Genomic DNA, 25515 nt, shown 5'->3' on the forward strand with positions numbered 1-25515 from the left:
CGTGAAGGGAAGTCCGAGATAGGGTGCCTGGGATCTGGCAGGATGAAAATTATTGACGTGAATGACAACAGACGGGCTGCGCAAATTGCTGCTTCTCATCCGCAATGGTCAGCACAGCAAATTGCAAATGAATGTGCAAGAAGAGGATCAGCGTTAGTGTCAAAATGGAGTATGGGCCGGACTCTGGCTCGCAGTAATTATTTTAAATCTGTGCCGCAAAAGGTGCCACTAATGACCGCGGAGAAGAAACGTAAAAGAGAGGCATTGTGTATCGCTCTTCAGAATTGCAATTTCGATGATGTGATTTTTACGGACGAAAGTCGATTTCAGTTCTACAGATGTAAAAGGTGGGCAAAATTTGGACATTGTCAAAAAATGGTGCCGAAGTTCTCACCAGCTGTTACGGTGTGGGGTGGAATAATCAAGTTGGGTTTAACTCCACTTGTTTCTTTGAATGGAAATATATCCGCAATCAAATACTGTGAAATTTTAGGGGAGGGATTACTGTTGTCTAATATTGTGACAAACGATTTACAGTATGTTTTACAACAAGACAACGATAGACCGCACACTGCAGCCTATACCCGAGACTGGTTCACACAGCATCACGTGCCCGTAATAGAATGGCCTGCCGCTTCCCCAAATTTAAATCCAATAGAAAATGTTTGGCAGATCATAAAATATCGTGTGGAAAAAATTCAGCCAGAAAAACTCACGGACTTGAAAGTTACAATCATGGAAAGGTGGATGGGTTTGGATCAAAACTATATAGACAGTTTGATAGACAGTATGCAACGACGCATCGCTCAGAGTATAGAGCGATACGGGGGTCTAACTGATTATTAACTGTATGCATTTTGAACTCAGTGGTTCTATATTCATTGTTTTGTTTCAAAATGATGATAATAATGCAAATTGAAAAAATGAAACGACTTAAATTGAAATCCGGATTTTTTTGCACTTTACTATACAATGTATGACTGCACATACGGATTCCGGACCGTGGCTACAGCCGATACCCTTTGACAGTCTTTCAGTACATCAATGCGTAGTTTGATCTAGAAAGCAGTTTCATAACTTCGTCGAATTTCTCTAACATGGACTTTCTAATTCCTTTCCAGAATTCAAATTAACGCAAGCGCAATTGAAGTTTTATTCAATTTAATTAGTCAACACACTGACATTAAATATGGATTTTGCATATTATTGCATCGGTGAGAGAAGTTATATTTTTTTTTAATAAAAAGGTTAATATTAAATTTCACGTTACATAGTGTCTCTATGAAACATCACTATATGGTGTAAATGGAGATGCTCACTTTTGCATAAATTATCCCGCTGATCTTTGATAGCTGATTATTATTTTGAATATCCAAGTATACTCGTATCATTAAATAATATCTGACGACACACACTTTCCAAAAGAAAAATTTAGAGATGCCATCAATTTTGATTAATTTCTAAGTTTTAGATTGCACGCAACAATTTCAAACTTGCACATAGTCTTCAAAAATTTAGAAAAAATTAGATACAGAAGTTAAACTATACAAAAAGGTTACGTGTGTTGTAGGCGGGTCCGGTTTTAAAATAAAAATACAATTCCTGACATGAATCATGAGTACATACCGTCTATAAAAGTTCTTGATACCCTTTGAAAATTTAACTCGCCATTTAACATCTCATCGTTTAAAGAATTTTTAAAACTATTACACGAACTCTGGTTCACAAATATTTTTTCCGAAACATTTTCTTTCTTTCTTTTTCAAAACACGATTTTATTCAGGCTCTCAATAACTAAACGTTTTTATAACAAAAGCAGAACTGAGAGTTTAGTAATTATAATCGTTTGACTCCATCTCACATATACATGTATTTTCAACTCGCAGCAACAACGGACGACCTACTCGTGGATTTGCCATGAGCACTGCTCTAGTTTTATGAATGTTTTTTGGGTTTTTTTTATTAGATTTTTTTTATTTTGATGTAGACAGACGATAACGTAGCTCAAAAAAGCATCTCATTTTATTTCTATATCAATATACTTCAGAAAAAATAAATTCCGAAATTTCTTAAGCATGTGATTGTTTCCTCTAAAATTTGTTGATTGATTGTAAAATATTAACAGTAAAATAAAAAAAAATAGTTTTTTTCCCAAGCATTTAATTTCTGTAAGGATGATTTTTTTTCAAAATTATATTGATGAGTATATAAACGTGATCCTTAAACAAGGAAATATTACAAGTCAGTAAGAGTACTCGGTTTTCCTTGTAAAAGAGATACAAATCGCTGTCATACCGCCCTTGCCATTTACTTTGCCTTACAACTGTCTGTAGGCACACCGTACTCTAAATAAATTTGAATTGAAAACAGAATATGCCGAATACCAATGTCAAAGTTTTTATTTTGTTCAAAATTAACAAATCAATTCTGTTAATATTTTCTCGCTGAAATGCATACCACTGGTTAAAATGTCTGAAAAATGAAAGGAAATAATGGTAGGAAATATGTTATTTAACACTTTTGTATAACCTAGTTTTGATGCATAATACTGAGGCTTAATGATTGTTATTTCATTCTTAGGACAACTTGACTACTTCATGAAAAGTTAAATACATTCTTATAATTAAACTCACTAAATCTAAACGGAAAAAAAAGAAAAAAAAGAAAGTTAATATAGTAAGTCATTTCAAATTCATAATATCTATGAAAGTACATTTGCAAAAAGAAATATTTTCATTCATATTATATTTTTTTTAAATGAAAGCAATTAAAAATGTCGAACTACAATATATTCTAGAAACTTACCGTGCTATTGATATAGATGAAGCGTTTACGGAGTGGCAGCCTCAATTTAGAGATGACAAGTTGACGGTTATACACAATTCTATTATAATAGAATGAACTTCGGCAATGATGTTGATTACAACTGTGACATTTACATCCTCAGATTCCATAGACTCGTCGACATACTCAGTAAAAAAGATAATTAAAACACCACAGATGATTCATATTTACGAAGACTTGTTAATACATTTAATCACATATATTATTTTAAACATAGGTAAAGTATCATTTGAATTACATCAATGCTTTTCAGCCCCAAATTAAAGATGAAATATACATCGAACAATTGTTGATATTCGTTTTGTATTTGTTTTGTTATGTTTTAAGACAACATTTTTGATTCTTATAGCACTTTTTTTCCTGTCTTATATGGTGAGTTTGTTTTTCTTAGATCCCGTCAAAATCGAAAAAAAAATCCTATTTTGTCAAACTGGAATCTTTTATTCAAATATAAGAATGTTAACGTTATTCTCAACTTTTTTTTTTATACTTTTAGTTGATTGCATGTTGATTGATTGTTTTCACATATTCAAATGTTATGAATACTAACCATGCTGATTAGAGAGCCTATCTCATCCAACAAGTACACACTGACTACCGATGCCCCATGGATTGTGAAGGACACGTTTACAAGGTTTGTCGACTGTTCAGATAATGACAAAAACAGAGACATATTGTGGTATCCATGTTCTGGAAAGGAAAGTCCCTTGCTTGAAAACAACGCCTCGTATGCTGATCCGGCGATTGTAACTGGTAACGATACTTTTACGTCGGTCACCGCTTGACAGGCTGAAATAGATATGTGTATGTTGATTCCAAAACGTCCTATCAAACATGACTTATTTTTAGATAAAAATTCTTCTAAAAGAAAGTGTCATGTTCTTTATTGTAACAAAAATAAAGGAATAAATGCATGATGTTCCTTGAGATGAAAATTAAAAGTATAGCGTCAAATTGCCTAAACTGCTTTTTTCAACAGAATATGTCTTTTGCCAAATAAAATGAATATATTTTATATAGGTTAAATGTAATTGCATCTTGAATTGCAAAGATATAGTTACCTCTTTCACAAGCATAGCCTTCAAAACCAAGTTTACACTTCATACATATTCCCGTGTCTGGGTAACATTCTTCACAGTTTGATGGACACGGTTTAGAACACTGAGGAACTTCGACCACAGGACAACCTTGGTAAAGAAAAAAACAATATGACATGTTCAACACTGAAATCACACTTCATTTTTTGACACAAAAAAAAATATTTACCATAAACCTCAACTTCACAGAGGTCACCATAAGCCATGTTTGAATACCCGGAAGGGTAGGTAACTCCGGGCAGACGTTCATTGTAAAAAATGACATATTGTCCATGATAAGGACAATCAATAGACACGTGATCAGGACTGGTTTCTCTTGTATAATTTGTATCGTGGTGACATAGGATTCCGTCAAGACGATTAGTAGAGTTCGAAACGTACAAGGAAAATCCTAGGAAAACTGCCGTATACCCATTGTTTATTCCTGTAACAAACAAACGTAATATAATATCGGAATTATTTTGTCCTTGAATAGATAAAAACAGATTTATTATGATTAAAAAAACCGCATAAACAATTACACATTTTCTGGTGACACAAAATGGCTTAATTATAATGACATTTTTAAAAAAATCTTTTCAAGAACTACTGAGTCAATTTTAAGAACGAAACTGTACATTAAAGTGATGAATAATATATGCATTACCCCACTGTACGTTATCGGTCCTGAAGTAAATAACGACATGGTCTATCATGTATATTTTCCCAAGATTAACCCACCATGTTATTTGTGTTGATGGTTTTGATATAGCACACTGTCCACTTGAGTAATGGCGTGACGTATGTCGTCCATCAACTGCTTTATCGCTTGTTCCCGAAGAGGAATATGTCGCAGACTGCCAAGTTCTTTTCTTGTAACTGAGATTTTCTAGATCTGAAATTAAAAAAAAAACTTATGATTCTTTTTTTTGGCGGAATAGAGAGTGTTAATGATTTGTTTTTAAATGACCACGGTAAAACTTCATGAATCCTCTAAACTGTAACCCACCTTTTTTTCTACATATATTGAAAGTACATGAATGTTTCAATTTATCTGTTTAATTAATGAGGAACTTCTCCTTAGTGAATCCAGTTGCCAAACTGGACTGGTGCTCTAAAATATTTTTTTTTCAGATAAAATGATGTAGATACACTTTAGGACATTTATTAATTGCCGTTAGGCATTGGTGCTCCAATTTCATCGTATCATTTTTACTTTGCACGACGATGTTACAACGTTTTGTTGATCATTTAAATATGCAACTAATGTGATGAATCAAAATGTCGTCTTAAGTGGTCTTGAATAATAGCTGATTGGCTGCAACATTAAATGCTACTTTTGATATGGTCTATTACATGTACCTCCTCAGACGTGTGGTTAACCATGCCACTTCCATCATTTTTTAAAAAATTGTTTAATAAAAATGCATATACTTTTGAAAAAAATACAGTTGAAATCAATAAAAGTAAAAATTCAAGATACGTGTATCTTTATTGACGAATAAACTTTCATGAACGAAAACAAATTTCTTACGAAGATTTGTAATGTTATATGTTTACATCGTTTCACCATTTGGAACTCACACTGAATACCTCGCACAATATCAAAGATATCATTCGGGTTAAATATTGAACCCTGAAGCGAAAGAAGGGACGTTTCAAGACATAATCTGGGCATTTTCATATCAGTTGATGAACCTAGTCTGAACACAAAAGTAATTATTTTTATCGAAATATCAACCGAACAATGGTGGCAGAAAACACTTTGGACAGTGTATAGTATGTTGACCCTGCTGAATCATTTGTTACAGTCTGTGGAGTATTTTTTATATCCTTCTAAGGCGATCAAGACATTCTAAAACACCAGATTATTTTATATTTGTTTGCATCGTTTGTATTACAAAGCGTTGGTTATATAAAATAATGAATTCAATTGAGACTGTTGATAGATCTGTTTTATCAACCTGTTTGACAGTAGATTGCCTCGTCTTATATGTAGAAACTGTTCATTCCAAGAGCATGTCTTTGCGTATCGCAGTAACTAAGATACGAGAACTCCATATACAGGTGATGAAGTATATTGATATATAGTTTAAGTCATCGCGTTTTTCACAAACTGATGTTGTAATATTGCCATCAATGTCCCTTTCCAGTAGAATATTTAAATATGAAACTGATGGCACAGATTTTATGGCTCATGTTGAATTAATTTGTAGGGTTATACAATTTTTTTTGATTTTGTTGGTCTAAGATAAAACAAGAAATTATCTCTTTTCCAAATTTGTAATTTTTAAGGAATCCACACAATTTGGCCAACCAAACTTAAATGATTCCAAAGTACTTTAATTTTTTTTAAGTTCGTTTTATCTGTTTTTGTGTATTTTAATGATTTGTTTTTATTTATAATGCAAATATCTTTTTTAAGATATACTATAGTATTACACTTAAAAATATTTTATTTACAACTGCAGACAGAATAACTGCGATAAAGCAAGGGTATATACTCACCCTTCCTACACATTTCGAGACACATGAGTCTGCAGGCCTCGTTTTGAAACCTACTCTGGACTATAGGACAACCTGAAAATAAACATTACAAATTATCTAGTTTAAATGTAAATACAGAATGCACGTTCTGCTTTATTGATATCATCATTATGTACCGTAAACTTCTACTTCGCAGAGGTCAGAAAAAGCATATTGACTATGTTCTGCATGGTATGTGACTCCTGGTAGTCTCTCATTGTAATATATAACACAGCGTCCAACGACAGAACAGAGAATATCCACGACCGATGGTATTGTATTTTTGTTGTATATTTGGTCGTGAAAACAAATGACGCCATCTTTGTGGTTAGTGGTGTTCGAAACAATGATTGAAAATCCTAGTAATCTTTTTGAAAATTTGTTATCTTCATTTGTCAAAAGAATATATTTAAACCATACAATGAAAGGCAAAATTATAATATATGAATATTCATTTGTTTATGTGTATATATAATTCATACCTTTAATGCAAAGAGAAATATAACAGGTTTATTTATCTCACCCCATATTCTGTTATCCGTTCTGGAGTAAACAACAATACGTTCAATGCGACGAAGTTTTTCTTAATCCACCCTCCACATTACAAACGTTTGGCCGTTTTTAGTAGAGGTCCATTGACCGTTGTATATACTCAGATTACTCTTTTTACCATCAACGAGTCTGGAACTTGGTTGTCCGTCAAACAGTGTATGTAGTTGAAAAGTCGGGCGATGTAATGCCAAATTAACTGGATAGGAAAAACATAACAATGTGTTATTGATATGAACCTTAGGACACTTTTCATATGAAATAGGATATTTCACTTTTATAATATCTAAAAAAATTAAAAAATGTTGTTTATCATGAAATAATTTAATTCTGGTTGTAACGCGGCATTTGATTGGATAGAAAAATTAAGTTAAATTTGTATAACCTGGTTTGCATGTCACAAGACACGTCACAATGCACCAACGTCAAAAACGTACTAATCCGCTTGACGTGACGTTTGAATTTTGAACAGATTAATATCATTTTTAAAAGTAAAACGGACTCAATTTGTACAGCAAATTACAGAAAATTAAATTATAAGGAATGACCTCAATATCTACCCAAGTTATACTCGTATAACCTGGGTTTGAGCAATTTACGCCTTTTTATAATCTGCTTCGCAGATTATAAAGCGTAAATTGCCTCATATTTGTAAATTTGGAAGCTATTACGTTAATTCGTTACAGTTTAATTATCAGCCATTAATTGTTTATTAAAATGATCAAATGATGGCTTAAATGGTATGATATCACAAATTTCAAACGTCACGTATGGCAGATTAATACGTTTATTTTTACGTTAGTTACTTCACGCAGACAACTTTTTTTGCACGATACGAACTATGTTTCCGCCATTTTTAGTAAGATGGTACATTTCAAACAAAAATTAATTATTTTACAATGCTATTTCAATTTCGGTAACCCAACAACTTTTATGCAGGACGACATTCATTTGCGATTTACCAAACATTAATAGTACGCTGCGACTTATTTTTGCGAACAAGCCTTTCTAATATCTGTTTTGCTAAAACAACCATAAGACAATAAGTGATTCGGGGCGAGAAATTTTTTGCATCGACGAAGATTGCAAGAAAATTTTTCTCACGTGAATGAAAGCTGGCTTATAGCAGTTAAAAAAAATTCATTAAAAAACAATTAAACTAACTCACTTCGTTCATAAGAATTACAAAAGTGTCCGAAAAAACCACGGCGACAGCCTCCGAGACATTTTCCAGATTCGTAGTTACAATGGTGACAATTAACTGGGCAAGTCTTTAAGCAATCCCCGCCATAGAATCCCAAAGGACATCCTTGTTGTTATAAAATAAAACAAAGACAGTACAGAGAGATGATGCATACATAAATATAGAATCGTCCAGTATTTACAAAATGTGTCATATTAGCTACACATGAATTGAAATTACATGTATGATTTTTCAAAGAATATGATCATATAATGATTGCTTGATATCTGATGTAATGATGACATTTTTTATTCTTTTATATATTGATTACTTTAAAAAGACACAGTTCCGATTTTTTTAAATTTTGTTTTGTTTTTGCAAAAGATAGAAACAGAAGTAAGATATACCTTTTTAGTCATAAAGATGAAGGATAATATGAAAAAATATAAAGATAATAAATATTACCATTTACTTCAACTTCACATAAACTAATCTCCACTTTATCAGAATAGCCAATTTTCAATGACAAGTTCCCTTCTCTTGTGTTGTAGAATATCACATAGCGGCCTTGGGAAATACACTCAATGGCTATCCTAGACGTAATGGTTGATACCGTGTAGTTGGTGTCGTGATAACACAGGACTCCATCTTTCTTGTTGGTTGAGTTTGATACATATCAACTCCTTTTTATGCATTGGTAAAATAAACTTCAGTAAAAAAAAAAAACAAAAACAAACAAACAAACAAACAAACAAACAAACAAACAAACAAACAAAACAAAAAACAAAACGAAACAAAAAAGTAAAGTATTAATGCGAATGTAGGTATCAATGTACACTATGGAATCATCTCATAGTATCTTTTAAAGAACTGCAATAACCATTGATATTGAAGATTTAAAAAAAAATAGATTTTTATGTATTCATCGATGTAAAAATAAATTTTAATGACATAATTCTTAATGTTTCCCGTCCAAATGAAAAAGAAATTGCGTTAAACATTGTTTCTTACATTTGATGTTCAAAACAATCAAATTAATACAGAAAACAATGACAGAAACTCGTTAATCTTTACGAAATTTTTAAAAAATTCAGATAGGTTCTTAACCTAAAATTTTTGGTAAAACGTAGTAGCATAGGTGAGAATATCAAACGTAAAATTTGAAAAAAAGAACTAGTCTTATCCATTGAAGCATTATGCAAACTATTAGAAAGTAGCAAATACAGAAACAGGAATAAAAAAGATGAAATTATCAATTTGATGTGTTTTATATGCTGTTTCTGTGTGTCACTCAATCCCGCAAAAGTTTTCTGAATCATAAAACATGGGAATGAAGTCATTAAGATTTTATCTGGACCACAAAAACGCCCAAATCTGTGTGAAATGTATACCTTTCACTGTTTCCAAAATTGATATCATAACAAAACAAAAAACTCAAAAGAAAATCATTGTAGTAATAATTTTTTTTAAGTACAGATTTAATGTTTATTTATGAATTATCCAGTTGGTTGCGTGTGCTATCTTTAATATTTGTTAAAAAAAGACTCGTAAGTAGAAAGAAAGAAACAATTTATAAAAGTGAAATGAGCTTACCAAGTGTAGATCCCTCTGTCACGTGGTATAATACAATCTTACTGATACTGTTTATTGTCTCTAAATCAACTAACCACGTGACTTCAGACGAGGCAAAAGATACGGCGCACTGGTTTCCAATTGCTGATAGATTAGTATACAGTCCATCCACTGCCTTGTCCGACGAATACTTGTCAAGTGTCTGCCAAGTCGGTTTTTTATACGCTAGGTTATCTTTGGGTTCAAAAGTAAAAAAAATCTCATTAACAATTTTCATTTAACAGTAATATCTTAAATGTGCTAAGATTTGGTTTAATTAGAGCATAATGTAGCTTAGACATATATTGTTAATTATTTTGTTAAATGATAACAAACAAATCATGATATAAAAACGGTACCAGCCAAATTTAACACTCACAAAATATACCATTTTACCATTTTTTTTTAATTTAAAAAGGAAAACAATACAACAACTTCACTTAAGGATTTTTTAATCTATGTTCTAAAAAGATATTGTCGTTCATAAGTGTTATGGGGTAATTTAAGACATACTGTTAATATGGTAAACTTAGAAAAAGAGAGTATTTTATAACAGTTTTTTAAAGAAAACACACCTTAATTTAAAAAAAAAATGAGAAAAATCACTTGTTTGCAAATGTAGAAAAAAAATGAACATTCGTGCGATCAAAGGTAAAGCAGAAAAAACCAAGTTAGTAATTCTTGTACTTACATCCCGTCATCAGACTTGGCATTAATACAACCAAAGTAAGCAAGACACAAGTTAACGGCATCATATTTTTAATAAAAATTTGCACTCTCTGATAAATAACTATTACTAATTTCACTGCCGTCAGAATTTATTTTTTTGAAAGTTTTTTGGTCTTTTTTTTAATCAGCATTTATTTTGATGGTTTAATGTGTTTTTGAAGTATATGAACCATAAACAAGATGCTAATAATTGCATTTTATTGCAAATCAATATCAAAACATATTATTGTGAAAGTTTTGAATATTTTAGACACAACGCAATGTTTACCGAATTTTAAAATTTTTCAGTGGATCATAAAAAAAAAATAATCACCTTGGACAAGTACAAATACTACTCTTAGAGCAGACGAAAGGAGTCTCACATATACACAGTGATATCTGTATCTCTCCGTCAAAAAAATGTCTAAATACACTAACAAGATTAGCGTTTAATGATGCCTGTAGATGAACTCTTTTTACTGTTGCGTTACAATCAGAGAGAGAGAGAGAGAGAGAGAGAGAGAGAGAGAGAGAGAGAGAGAGAGAGAGAGAGAGAGATGAGATGAGATGGGATGAGATATGTCTTATATCAACACAGTGACATCTGTACCTCCCCTTCAACTAAACGACAATGTATAGCAATATGATAAGTGTTTATTGCTGATGTCTGTGGATGAACACTTTTCACTGTGACGTTAATATGCAACAACAACAATGTTTGCAACCAATAAAAAAACCTTTAAAGAACATTACCAGGTTGCATCGAGTTAACACATCAATCACATATTTCTTTTCTGAAACCGCATTGAGCAGTAAAGGTTTCTCAATGGAGGTTAAATGAGGTAGCTAACAGACCTCATGTTCTCCTATAACTAATAAATATTACCATATTAAATGACACGGTATGTGAAAAACCATGCATGCAACTCTATTTCTTTGTGTTAGCAACAGAAAGCTTTTAAATTTCAAAGGGTCAATATTATCAGAAAAATAACGGAATCAAATGTAACGTACAATGTACAAATGTCTGCAAGAAATGTATGGGTCTGGCGTGTTTCTCTTTTTTACTTTTGTATGTTTTTATAACATTATTTCATATTGTTTCAGAATATGCTAATGTGAATTTAATCGAAAACACAAAAAAATGTAGAATTTGATATTTAAACAGGTCTGTTTTCTCTCTTTTTAATGACAATCTTGCTTATTGCAGGTTTTGACTTTATATCCTGCTCTGGTTATGGGATATAACTGTATTTTTTTAAACATATCTAGAAAAAAAGTCTAAGAAATACCGATTTGTGATAGTGCTGATTATAAATATGTATTTAAATGTAACGTCTATCAAAATGCTTACATGCACTACTGCTTTTCGAATGGTGTCACTTAGAACAATAAATGAATCAAAACATTGTTAATTTACTCTCATTACAAAAATTAAAAGTTTCATCATTTCACCGTTAATTACTGCCACGATGTGCCTTGTTCTCTTTTATTCACTTTATTTATTCACTTTATTAACACAGCACAGTCTCAAATTTTTGCTAATATTTTTTTTTTAGTAAGAGATTTAATAAAGTCTGTTTAAATGTTATTGAACTAACAGCAATATAATTGTTATATTAAGTTAAAGATATGCTCTGCACCCCTACTCCCAAATCCCCTTACCGCACCCCAACCCCGCGGATGATTTTCATGATTTTAAAACTCTTAACACAACGAATAACGCAATTCTGATTTGTCAAAACAAAAGGTGTTTTAGATACATATGACAATTGAACGTTTTCAAAGAATTAAGTACAACAGATGACACAGATGTTATTCTAAATCAAAAGATTTAATATTAGCATTAGCATATTGTTATTTTACACCCACTACACTTATGTAGACAGTTAACCACATGAAAATTTACATCATCTCAATTCAAATAACATTACTAAGAACAGCGCTTAATGTCCTATTAAGATTTCATAAAGCTGCTTGTTTCGATTTTATATCAAATTTTATGTTCGCTTGTAAAACGATTGTTTTATGCTAAGAATGTGTGGAATAAAAGGCATTCCAGTAGTTTTTCCGATTATTTAAGTCATGTTAAAATAAAATAATGTAAAAGATTTGTTTACAAAACAAACAGCATAAAAAGGTATGATATCGTTTTATTTCGCCTCATATTAGAATGTGCCCGTGACGTGAAGCAGATATGATTGTATTAGAACTTTCATATCGCTATAAATAAAGGTTATATTATTTTGGCAAATCAAATTCAAAATTCTTCAATAATATTTTTTAAGGTTGTCTTATTTATAATGTTGAATAAACGTAACCCCAAAAAACCCGGACTATGCAGCTTTTACATTCACATTCTCTAGTATTTCTCACGATTCCTTCCCCATGTCATCTTCACAGAACTATTGTTTAAATGTATCTTTGTTTAGTATTTTTAAAATCAATATATTATACTTATAAAAAATGAAAGGTGTTGAAAGAAGAAATATTTTTAATGAAGCCCCGGAAGTAAAAACCGGTCAGTGATGTTATCTAGGAGAGAACAAATGACGATAGTAAACGTCTGTTTAATTCGTGCTTCCGTCATTTTTAGCGGATAATTTTTTTTCCTCACGGCTACTTTCGTCTTTCAAATGTTGTTTTTCATAACAATTTTTCGTATGGAATTTGATAATTACAAACTTAAGTTGACTTCTACGTATGATACATGAGAGTGGGCGAAATAGGAACAAAATCGCCATTCATCCTGTGTATAGAATTTTATTTCATCATCTTAGGACTTGAAACTTTTTTTTTAAATCAAAGCTAATGAATAAATTGTTATATATATTTTAAAAGAGAAACAAGTTATAGTATCTCAGTGGGATTGAATTCACTGGGAACAGTAGTTAATATACATGTACCTAACACACACCCAGGCACGATGCATCAAGGGGGGCCCCACCCACACACAATTTATTGCGCAGCAAAGATTTTCTTAAATTTACACAAAAACTTTAATTAACATGGAGTTACCCCCCCCCCCCACCTTTATAGGAACATGTAAAAATTGAATTGAAAATAAGGAAATAATCAGTGAAATTGAAATTATGGTAAACCCCCCCCCCCTTTTCCCCCTTTTGTTTTTTTGCTTGTCAAGATTTTCTTGAATGAATCGCCCCTCCCCCCTTTTCAAAAACGATCCTACCTTCCTTACACCTTCAAGCATTCTTTCTTTTAAACACTAAACTAGCATGCATGTGCCTTATACACACCTTCCCAATTAGTTGTCAAGCATTCTTTCTTTAAAACACTTAACTAGTATGCATACCTAATACACACCGTCCCAATCATCTGTCAAGCTTTCTTTCTTTCAAATACTTATGTAAAATATTCATTTTAAGTGCATTTTTTTGGTAAAAAATCTAATTTAATAACTAACAAACAGAGAAAAGCATCGAGAGAAGATAATATTTTCATGTGAAGTCTCGGAAGTAAACAATGAGCAATGCAGGTTTTTCCTCCTTTCATTTTATTTGTAGAAAGTGCTCTGATGACAATAAACATCTATTTTACATATAGTTGAATCAGTTTTAGCCGGAATTTCTTTTCCTACAGACGTTTCCGTCTGTTCAATGTAGATAAACATGTAATAACACCTCCTTTGTGTTCTGTTTTATAAAGTTTAATAATGTTGCACTTGGAATGACTCCCGATACATTTACTAAGAAATTACTAGTAGGGATCAAAAGAATGTTAATATCAAATAAATAAAAATAATGAAACTCATATCCTGTCTAGTTTAATATTGTTTGTTTATATTGTTCCCTAACGTACCAGAGTCTAAGATCATCAAAGAAACGTCTTTGGTGATTTTTCAATCATTACTTTATAGTGAGTGTTAGGAGTTATTTAATCAAATGAGAGAGAGAGAGAGAGAGAGAGAGAGACTGCATCAGTTATGGGAAATAACTGTATAATTGTATGACATAACTAGAAAACAATATCCGAAATAATGATTTGTGACAGTGCTGTTTATAAATATGTATTTAAATTTAACGTATATCAAATAAATAGCATATTACTGTTCTACGGATATTGTCTTTAGAGCAAACAAACAAAATCCATCAAAACATTGTCATACTTTTATAATACAAATTAAAAGTTACATTATTTCACCGTTAATTACTAACAACAGTGCGCATTTCTCTCTTTTAATAAGATGATGACAGTAAGCATCTGCTTATTGCGTGCATTTATCGGTTTATTTCCGTCTTTTAAATGTTGGTATATAAACCAATTGTTCTCGTTGCATATAATGATTCAATACTTTTATTGATTCCCTCCTAAAATATATGTAAGAAGATGGAACAAATCGCCAAATATTATGGTAATATAATTTTTAACTGCTTAATAAATAACCAAAGCCGCTGGACAAAACTGTTAAAAATACGAATTTTCAGAGACAACCAAGTTGCATCATCTTAATGGAGGGACGTGGCGTCCGGGGGAGGGGCCAGTTTGTCCTGCACACATCCTACTCCTGCAAACATTGTGTTTTATTTAAGATGCAAAAAAGTAAATTAAAATGCAGTCGGCCTCCCACTTTTTTGGGGAGGATGTATAAAATGGAATTGAAAGGAAGGAAACTAACAACAAGATTGCTGTTATATGAAGTTAAAGATATGCTCCCCCTTCCTACCCCACCCCCAACCCCCCGGATGATTTTCATGATCTGGAAAAGTTACCCCTTTTTGTTTTTTTATTTTGCTTGTCAAGTTTTAAAAACATGATTTTGCCCCTCCCCAGCTTTCAAAAACGATGCTATGTGCGTGCAATGAGAGGGACTTAAAGAAGAACAACGCCGATATCACACTTCTCTTGGTATTCTTAAAACGCACCGCACAAACTATTTGTCAAGCATTCTTTCTTAAATGCACTTCTGTGGAATACCCTTTAATGTGAATTTTTGTTTATTATAATCAATTGAATATTGCGCGCTAACGTGTAATAACATGTCCTTTGTGTTATGTTTTATGAAGTTTGATAATTGTGCACTTGAATGACTCTTATTACATCTTGGTTTTCAAGTTTACTAAACGAAATATGAATCAAAAGAATTTAATTATAAATTAAAAAGAATTCATAATTTGTCTAGTTATGTAATTATCGTTTGTGTACATTGTTCCTGCACGCACCTGTGTCTAAGATATTTCAGTCATTGATTTATAGTAATCGTTATGAGTTGGGGTTTTTTTAACTAAAAAAAGGGCAATGCTAAAAGGTAAAGAATGATAGATGAAAAATATATGTTGTAAGGAAAAAGAAAACATACTAAGATGATGTTACACATGTAATGTGTTAAAGTTTTAAGTCTCACTAATAAAATGGTTTCACCTTTGCAGTTCAGTTCATTTATTCGCTCAAAACCAATTCAAACATATGGTAAAAAATGAGGAACAAAATAACATTAAAATATACACACAAATTTGTCCACTCTAAAAAATTTTTTACTTAGTAATCATTTTTTACTTAAAATCATATTTATAAGTAATAGGTAATTACTTAACATTTACTTACAAATTTAAAACAATTACTGAACTTCATGTCAATTACTAAATAAAAACATTTTACTTACATTTACTTAATGTGTAGAAATGTTTTACTAAGTACTAAGTAATTCCTTTTTACCGATTATTGTTATGAAAAAGGGACAATCATTTACTAAAAACTAAACATGATTTACTAAGTAATTCCTTTATTGATATTTGTTATGATAAGGAACTATCATATACTTAACATGATTTACTAAGTTATTCCTTTACTGATATTTCTTATGATAAAGAACTATCATATACTTAAAGCAAAAAAAGACTTACTATATAAGTATATTATGAGAGAGAGAGAGAGAGAGAGAGAGAGAGAGAGAGAGAGAGAGTTTGCACACAGACAGGTTGGGCAATACAATAGGAAATTTAAAAGTGTCTAGCTTTTCAGAAATGGCATATATCTCCTTTGCTTTCAAAAGGGTATAATAGTGTCTAAACCGCTTGATGTTGAATCATGAAGATTGAAGAATTTTTCGTATGCTGTTCAGTGTTTGTTTGTACTTAAACTTTTGTTTCAATTTTACGCTACGCGCGCGTTAATTGGCCGATCAATGGCTAGCCGCCAATTTTCACATTCGATGCTGCCATGTTGTCTGACATCACCGAGATGGTAAAATGATTGAAAATAAGGGAATAAGGCAGTGCACAAGGTAAAAGAATGATTGTCAATGGAGTGTTTACTTTTGGAATATCCACGGCTAAACAGAGGACGAATATAAGTGAATGAATCGAGTCTCAACACCCAAGGCCAATGCATGCACCATCTCATGCATGATCATGAGCACGTTTTTGAAAAAGTAAGTGAAGTAATGAAAATATATTCGTTGAATGGCAGTTTAAATAGTTATTGGAATATAAAACGAAAGACGGTGATCTTTTATAATGAGTTTAACAGTTTAAGGCCGTCCCTATGACAATACCGGGTGTCGAATCAAGCAAAAAGCACGTTCACTCTAAAAAAAAGTTTTACTATACATTTTTAAAATAAGAATTTGAATTTAGAAAAACTATAAATATTAAGTAATACAATTAGGTAGAATAGCAAGTAAAAGGCAATCTCGTTTAGTAATTGGAATCGTAATTAGTAAATACCACTAATACAATTACATATGATTTATTTTACTCATCATTTCTGCAATTACTTAAATGTATATACAGATTGGTTATTTATTTACTCAATTTAATACTTATTTTAAGTAATCAAAATCATTTTGTTATAAGTAATTGAATTACTTGTAGTAGACTATTTACTTTTTTGCAATTACTAAAATGTATATAAATATGTTTTTTTTTTACTCAATATAATTCTCATTTCAAGTAATTAAATTCATTTATTTTCATTAGTTTATCTAATATTGTTCGTTATAGGTAATTTAATTACTTGTAATAAACAAATTTATTACCCACTATTTACTTTTTTTTTGCAATTACTAAAATGTATATAAATACTTGTTATTTATTTACTCAATATAATTCTCATTTCAAGTAATCAAATTCATTATTTTAAAATATGAAGTAATAGCAATACTTATCTTTATATCTAAATAATTTACTTATTTCATACCAATATGGTTTACCCATTTGTTTTTTACTTGTTGTAGACATATTATTCTCCAAATATTATATAGCAGTGTTTTTAAAAATTGAACGTCTAAAATTCTGTTTCCTTGCACTCGCTGATAACTGTGAACTAAGAAGATTTTAGGGGAAAAAAACACCAGACAACTGTGTAAATCAATAAATCTGTAATACCATAACACATATAAATAAACTGGCTAACAAAATGTTATATGTACAAGGTTTCTAATTTGACTAGCTTGGATTTACAACAAATGTGCACTTGAGAGAAAACAGTAATTACTTCAAGCAATCATAAGCATTGCAATTAATTTTCCAGATAAGAAAGTTCTTTAAAAAAGCTACAGTATATAGAAAATATGTTGGTAATAATTGCAATTTAAAGCTTTACTGAAAAAAATAATGGATAGAAAAATCGTATTTCACATTTTTATACACTTGAAAGGAAATTCTCTCGTTACCTTCACAACAACCGAAATATTAGTTGTATAACATACATGTACCTCAACATTGCATTTTTAAACATTTTGCAGGATATGCATGGCAAAATACGTAATGACTCAAAACTATATGTACATTGTAAACAATCAAACTATTCAAACATGCACGGAAATATAAATAACCATATAAAAACAATAAAAATAAGGAAAAATAGATATACCTAGGAAGAAATTAAATTAATTCCAGATAATTTTAATATTTAACAACTTAAATCAGAATATAAGGCCCATTAATTAATAAAATGACGTTAATTTGTACAAAATTTTAATGCAACGTCAATTTTGCAGAGAGTTTGCTGCAAATTTGCGACAAACAGTTGCCGCAAGCTTACAGATAAACATAGCAACTTTAAGATATTACAACATAAAAACAATTAATAAACACTTATAATCATTTAATAATGAGTTATTCATACATGTACAATGCTTTTTAATCAATTTACAAATAACTTCTACAGGTGATTAACAAAGATGTTTAACTTAAACAGTTGCAGCAAAATTAGAGATAAAGGACACAAGTTAAAATTATCAACTTTAAAATTTTGCACATTTTATAAATTTCAAAAATAAACACAAAATTGATGAACAAACCATAATGAAACTTGACAAATAGTACTCAACCAATCGGTGATGATTTGTTGCTGCAGATTGATAAACTTGAATGCAGTTTGATCACAACATGCATGCACAGATGGACTTGGACAAAAGTTCACAATGAGCGAAGTTCAAACCATATAGTTCACAATTAAGCCCTGCAAGGTCACTGGTCATATTACAATATATCACGGAAATCTTTAAGGCATTCTTGATGTCTTTTTTATGACAGTCTCCTGTATGTGCTCTCCGATATAATTTCACACATAAACAATATCACACAAATAGCCGAATATCACAATAATGTCCACAATGGAATGGTCAGACTTCAGCACTGTTGTTTATATGCTTTTCTACCCAGTCTTACACAGATTCTGTCTTCACTCTTTTTTGTTTGCATCATTTGATCATAAAATCAGTGAGTTACTTAGTTGTTCAGAATCTATATGTAGAGGGTCTGATACAATAAAAAAATGTTTTAGGTAATTTTGGGCATTGAATGTATAAATTCGATTAGTAATATGTCATAAAAGGATAATTAAATAACAAAAGAAAAATAAAGTCCCGGGGGTGTATTTACTGAGAGGTGGGGGGTGGAAGGAGAGGGGGGTCGATCCTGTCCTCAAGCACCTGTGACCTCTCTCGGCTTCCACTTATTTTATATGAATTCTTTTGTATTTGTATGAGTAAACCTCAGGTAACCTATTGCTATCCGTTTTTGTCCGTCGTCGTGCATCGTCCGTCTGCGTTAACAATTTTACTTTATTAACTTCTTCTTAAAAACTACAAGACTGATTGTCACCATTGTTGGTGTGAGGCATCTATATGGTAAGAGGAACATAAATTGTGAAATTCATGGCTCTACCACCTCTGGGCGCCACAGGTGGGGCCAAATATGCAAAAAAAAAATCAAAAATCTTCTTGTCTACTCCCACACATGTGAGGAAAAAAAAATGGTCTCATAGTTATTATGTCCATGAAGCCCTCTAGCAAAATTGTGTTCATGGCCCCTGGGTCAGGGATTCTTGCTCTAGGGTTCGGCCAAATTGACCATATAGTAAAAATGTATTAAATTTTAGAAAATCTTCTTTACTCCCACATATATTAGTTAAAAACTGGTTGCCTGGTTATGATGTCCATGAGGTCCTGTACCGAAATTGTGAAATTCATGATCCCTGGGTCAGGGTTTCTGACTCCAGGGTGGGGACGAAATGGCCATATAATTTAAATGTATTTAATCTTAGAAAATCTTCTTCTCTACTTCTATATGTATTTGTTAAAAACTAAATGCATGATTATGATGTCCATGAGGCTCTCTACAAAAATTGTGAAATCCATGACCCCTGTGTCTGAAGTTCAGGCTCCCCACATGTGGGCAAAAAACTAAAGACATGGTTATGATGTCCACTAACTTCTCTACCTAAATTGAGAAATGCATGGCCCCTGTGTCAGGGGTTCAGGACATTGAGGGGGGGGGGGGTGGCAATATAGTGTAAATGCATATAATGTTTTTAAAAAAATTTCTCTCCATTCTCACACATCTGTAAAAAAAAAACTGACTATGATAATTATGTTTACCAAAAAGTCCTATACTGAAATTTTAATTTTCATGTCCCCTTAAGTGTGGATTTTGACTTTAGGTCAGGGCAAAAATGGATGCATATGTGATAATGCATATAATGTTTAAAACGATCTTCCTTACTCCCACACACATTTGTAGACCAGATCTTTAAGTTTTTATATATTTTATTATAGGTTTCTCAGTTATTTTTGAAAGATTCCAGGCAGGGAGGTGGTCGTCATTACAAATTTAATTTTTTTCTACTACAGAATGAAAGCTGATTAAATGCATATATGAGACTTCTCGACAAGTTTCTATATGGTTTAAATATGCTTCTTAAGGTGACTTGTTTTAAGAAACCGGAAACATCGTTTTAGCTGCGAACTGGATATCTTAGAGCTAAACATTTGGTATCAATTAAAGCACAATACAATTATCTAAAAATACATTTCAAAGACTGGCATATAAACTAAATAATATATGTTTGTAAAATAACGAAGATCGAGTCACAGCCCCCCTTCATCACAAAATCACAGCCCCCTACGCCACATCGGCTTTTCAATCAAATACTCCTCAATTGATACACGTGAGATGGTTTTTTTTTTATAAATGTAGATTTTCTATTCTCATGGAATGATTTTGGATGATAAAACTTAGACGTTCTGCTGTAGGATTTGTAATTATTAATAAAATACCCTAAAATACGGTGCGCCTAGCCCACCTGCATATATTTGAAGTGTTTGAGTTTTTCCAAAGATATCTTAACTCCCATGTTACTAGAGGTAGTTTATCAATGCTCACTGTCTTCCTTGCGATACTATCGTTATCAAAATCGATTTTAATTAAACATACTAAGTCTTTGAATACTCGATGAATTTATTTCTTTCACCGCTTTAAAATCACGACCCTGTTTTACACCCATCACGGCCCCCTTATGTGTGATTCTACATGGTGTGACACGTATAGATAACCCAATACGATATAACCATGTGCCCTGTTTTAGATACATGAGACAATTCAACGTTTTAAAAGAATTAATTGAAACAGATGACACAGATGTTATTCTAAATCAAAAGATTTAAATATTAGCATTAGCGCATTGTTGTTTTACATCCACTACACTTATGGAGACAGATTACCAAATAAAATATTACGTTATCTCAATTCAAATGGCATTACAGAGAACAATGCATATATTCCTATTTAGATTTCTTAAAGCTGCTTGATCCGAATTTTTGTTTAACGCTTGTAAAACCGATACTTATGCTAAAATGTGTGAAATAAAAAACATTGCAGAATTTTTTTTTCCCTCAAGACTACATTCGTCTTTCAAATGTTGTTTTTCAAACTAATTTCTCTTGTGGAATTTGATAATTACAAACTTAAGTTGACTTCTACGTTTAATACATAAGGTATAGTAGTAGGCGAAGTAGGAACAAAATCGCCATTCATCCTGTTTATACAATTATTTTATCATCTTAGGACTTGAAAGAATTTTTTTTTAAATTAAAGCCACTGGATAAAATTGTGATACATATCTTAAGAGAGAAACAAATAACAGCATCTCAATGGGATTGACTTTACTGAGAACAGTAATTAGTACACATGTACCTAATACACACCCAGGCACGTTACATCAAGACCCAGGGGACCTGCCTCCCCCCCCCCCCCACTTTATTGCGCAGCAAAGATTTTTCTTAATTTTCTTAAATTTACATCCAAAAAAATTAATTAACATAGAGTTGGCCCCCACTTTTATGGAGCCATGTAAAAAAATTAAATTGAAAATAAGGAAATAATCAGTGAAGTTAAAGGTACACTACCCCCCCCCCCCTAATAATTGTTTTTGGATGAGTCTCACCCCACCCCCTACACACACACACAAACTTTAAAAGACGACCCTACACCGTCCAAATAATATGTCAAACATTCTTTCTTTTAAACACTTAACTAGTATACATGTACCTAATTTAAAACTTCCCAATTATTTGTCAAGCATTCTTTCTTTTAAACACTTAACTAGTATACATGTACCTAATTTAAAACTTCCCAATTATTTCTCAAGCATTCTTTCTTTTAAACACTTAACTAGTATACACGTACCTAATTTAAAACGTCCCAATTATTTGTCAAGCATTCTTTCTTTTAATCACTTATGTAAAACATCACATTCAAGTGCATTTAAATTTTTGTAAAATATCAAATTCAATTTACTAACAAACAGAGAGAAGCATCGAGAGACGATAGAATTTGAGTGAAGTCTCGGAAGTAAACGATGAACAATGTAATTTTTTTTAATTTTTTTTTTGTAGAAAGAGCTATGATGACAATAAACATCTATTTTACATATGCTTGATTCAGTTTTAGCTGGAATTTTCTTCTCCTACAGTTGTTTCCGTCTGTTCGATGTAGATAAACATGTAATAACACGTCCTTTTGTTTTGTTTTATGAAGTTTAATAATTTTGCACTTGGAATGACTTCTAATACATTTACACGTAGGTTCTCAAGATTACAAAGCGTAGTAGGAATCAACAGAATGCTATTATCAATTAAATAAAAATAATGATATTCATATCTTGTCTAGTTAATTATGGTTTGTGTACATTGATTATCAACATACCCGCGTCTGAGATATCGATAAATATCTAACATTCAATAAAAGTGTGCTGAATAAACGTCTTCGGTGATTGTTTAATCATTACTTTATAGTAAGTGTTAGGAGTTTTTAATCAAAGGAGAGAGAGAGAGAGAGAGAGAGAGAGAGAGAGAGAGAGAGAGAGAGAGAGAGAGAGCCTGCTTCAATGATGGGAAAAAACTGTATATTTTTTGACATAACTAGAAAAAAATATAGTAAATAACGATCTGTGAGAGGGCTGTTTATAAATATATATTTAAATTTAACATTTATGAAATAAATAGCATATTATTGTTCTACGGATGTTGTCATTTAGAACAAACAAAATGCATCAAAACATTGTCATACTTTCATAACACAAATTAAAAGTTACAATATTTCACAGTTAATTACTAACAACAGTGCACATTTCTTTCTTTTAATAAGATGATGACAGTAAGCATCTCTTTATTGCGCACTTGTATCGGTTTATTTCCATCTTTTAATAAGATGATGACAGTAAACATCTGTTAAGTGCCTGCTTGTATCGGTTTATTTCCATCTTTTAAATGTTGTTATATAAACCAATTGTTCTCGTTCAATATAATGATTCTATATATGTATTTTTCTTGATTCCCTTGTAAAATACATGTAAAAGGATGGAACCAAATCGCTAAATATCATGGCAATAGAATTTTCAACTGCTTATTAAATAACCAGAGCCACTGGACAAAACTGTTTAATATATTTTCAGAGACAACTAGGTTGCATCATCTCAATGCATGGACGTATCATCAGAGGATGAGGCCGGGGGGGAGGGGGTAGTAGGGCCTGCACACCCCCTCCCTCACTCTTCCTCGCAGCAAACATTGTGTTTTATTTAAGATGCAAAAAAGTGAATTAAAATGGGTCGGCCTCCAACTTTTTTTTGGGGGGGGGGGGGGGGGTTGATGTATAAAATGTAATTGAAAGGAAGGAAACTAACAGCAATATTATTGTTATATGAAGTGTTAAGGATATGCCCCCACTCCCCTATCCCACACCCAACCCCCCCCCCCCCCCCCCCCCGGATAATTTTTATGATCTTGAAAACCCCTTTTTGTTTGTTTGTTTTGGGGTTTTTTTTGCTCGTCAAGTTTTTTTTGATGATTTTGCCCCTCACCAACTTTGAAAAACGATGCTATGTGCCTGCAATGAGAGTGACTTTAGGAAGAACAACGCCGATATCACACTTTTCTTGGTATTCTTAAAACGCACCGCCCAAACTATATGTCAAGCATTGTTTCTTTAATGCACTTCTGTGAAATATCCTTTAATGTGAATTTTTGTTTAATAAATCAATTAAATATTGTGTAGTAACGTGTAATAACACGTCCTTTGTGTTACGTTTTATGAAGTTTGATACTTTTTCACTTGGAATGACTCTTAATACATGCTGGTTTTCAAGTTAAATAAATGAAGTATGAATCAACAGAATTTTATTATCTATCAAAAAGAATTATGAAATTCATGTCTTGTCTGGTTAATTATGGTTTGTGTACATTGTTCCTGCACGCACCTGTTTCTAAGATATTTCAGTCATTGATTTATTGTAATCGTTATGAGGTTTTTTTCTTTAACTAAAAAAGGGCAAGGCTAAAAGGCAAAGAACGATAGATGGAAAATATATGTTGTAAGGAAAAAGAAAACATACTAGGACGATATTACACATGTTATGTGTTACAGTTTTAAGTCTCACTAATAAAACGGTTTCACCTTTGCAGTTCAGTTCAGTTCATTTAATCGTTAAAAACTATTTCAAACATATGGTACATGAGGACAAAAATAACATTAAAATATACATATAAATTGGTCAGAGGTAAACATAAATAAATATAACGGTTATAAAGTTGGGAAAAATTATACAAAATGAACCTCATAGACGACACTACCTCGTATATCTTTCTTATAAACATACACAATTTTCTCAACAATTTCATGTTGCATGCTGCCATAAGGTACGAAAATTTTAGCACACTTGGTCTAGCCGAAACAATTTGTCTATAAGCTTGTTCCGGACTTGTGATTTTGCATCACATTCTGAAATATAATGTTAGATGTATTACTTAAGCGCTCTGAAGATCAACACAGCATGTCATTATGTATAAACAATACATGCCGCTGGTGTACAAACTGTGTGATTGGCCAACTCGTTTTTATTTGACGAAGTGACGTTTACACGCTTACACAATGCAAACTCGTGTATATTTAATAAAAAACAGTTTGTTTTCACCAGTGTTACCCTCCCTAAATGCAAGTTATTTTCTTAAATTGTGATGTCATGCATCCATTTCTATACTGTTGAATCATTAAAATTCATGGTGGCTCAATTTTCATGGTATTTGTGGGTATTCCTCCTCCACGAATTTACATCCTCAACGAAAACAAATTTAGAAAGAGTTGTCTTTTTTACTGAAACTGAACATTGACGCATCCACAAAATAACATACCTACGAATAAGCAAAAATAAAAAAATATAATAAAAATAAAAAAAAAAAATAAATAAAAAAAAACAATCCACGAAAATTGGCTTCCATTG

At 31.7% G+C, this 25515-nt stretch overlaps 1 protein-coding gene across 1 annotated transcript in view; it reads left to right on the top strand.

Annotated features, from left to right (window-relative positions):
- The window catches only part of LOC109618231 (scavenger receptor class F member 1-like), a 248321-nt gene that overhangs the window by 163126 nt on the left and 59680 nt on the right, over positions 1-25515 (top strand). The gene's annotated exons all lie outside the window — the stretch shown is intronic.

The sequence above is a fragment of the Magallana gigas genome, chromosome 1, assembly GCF_963853765.1.
Source record: "Magallana gigas chromosome 1, xbMagGiga1.1, whole genome shotgun sequence".
Lineage (NCBI taxonomy): Eukaryota > Metazoa > Mollusca > Bivalvia > Ostreida > Ostreidae > Magallana > Magallana gigas.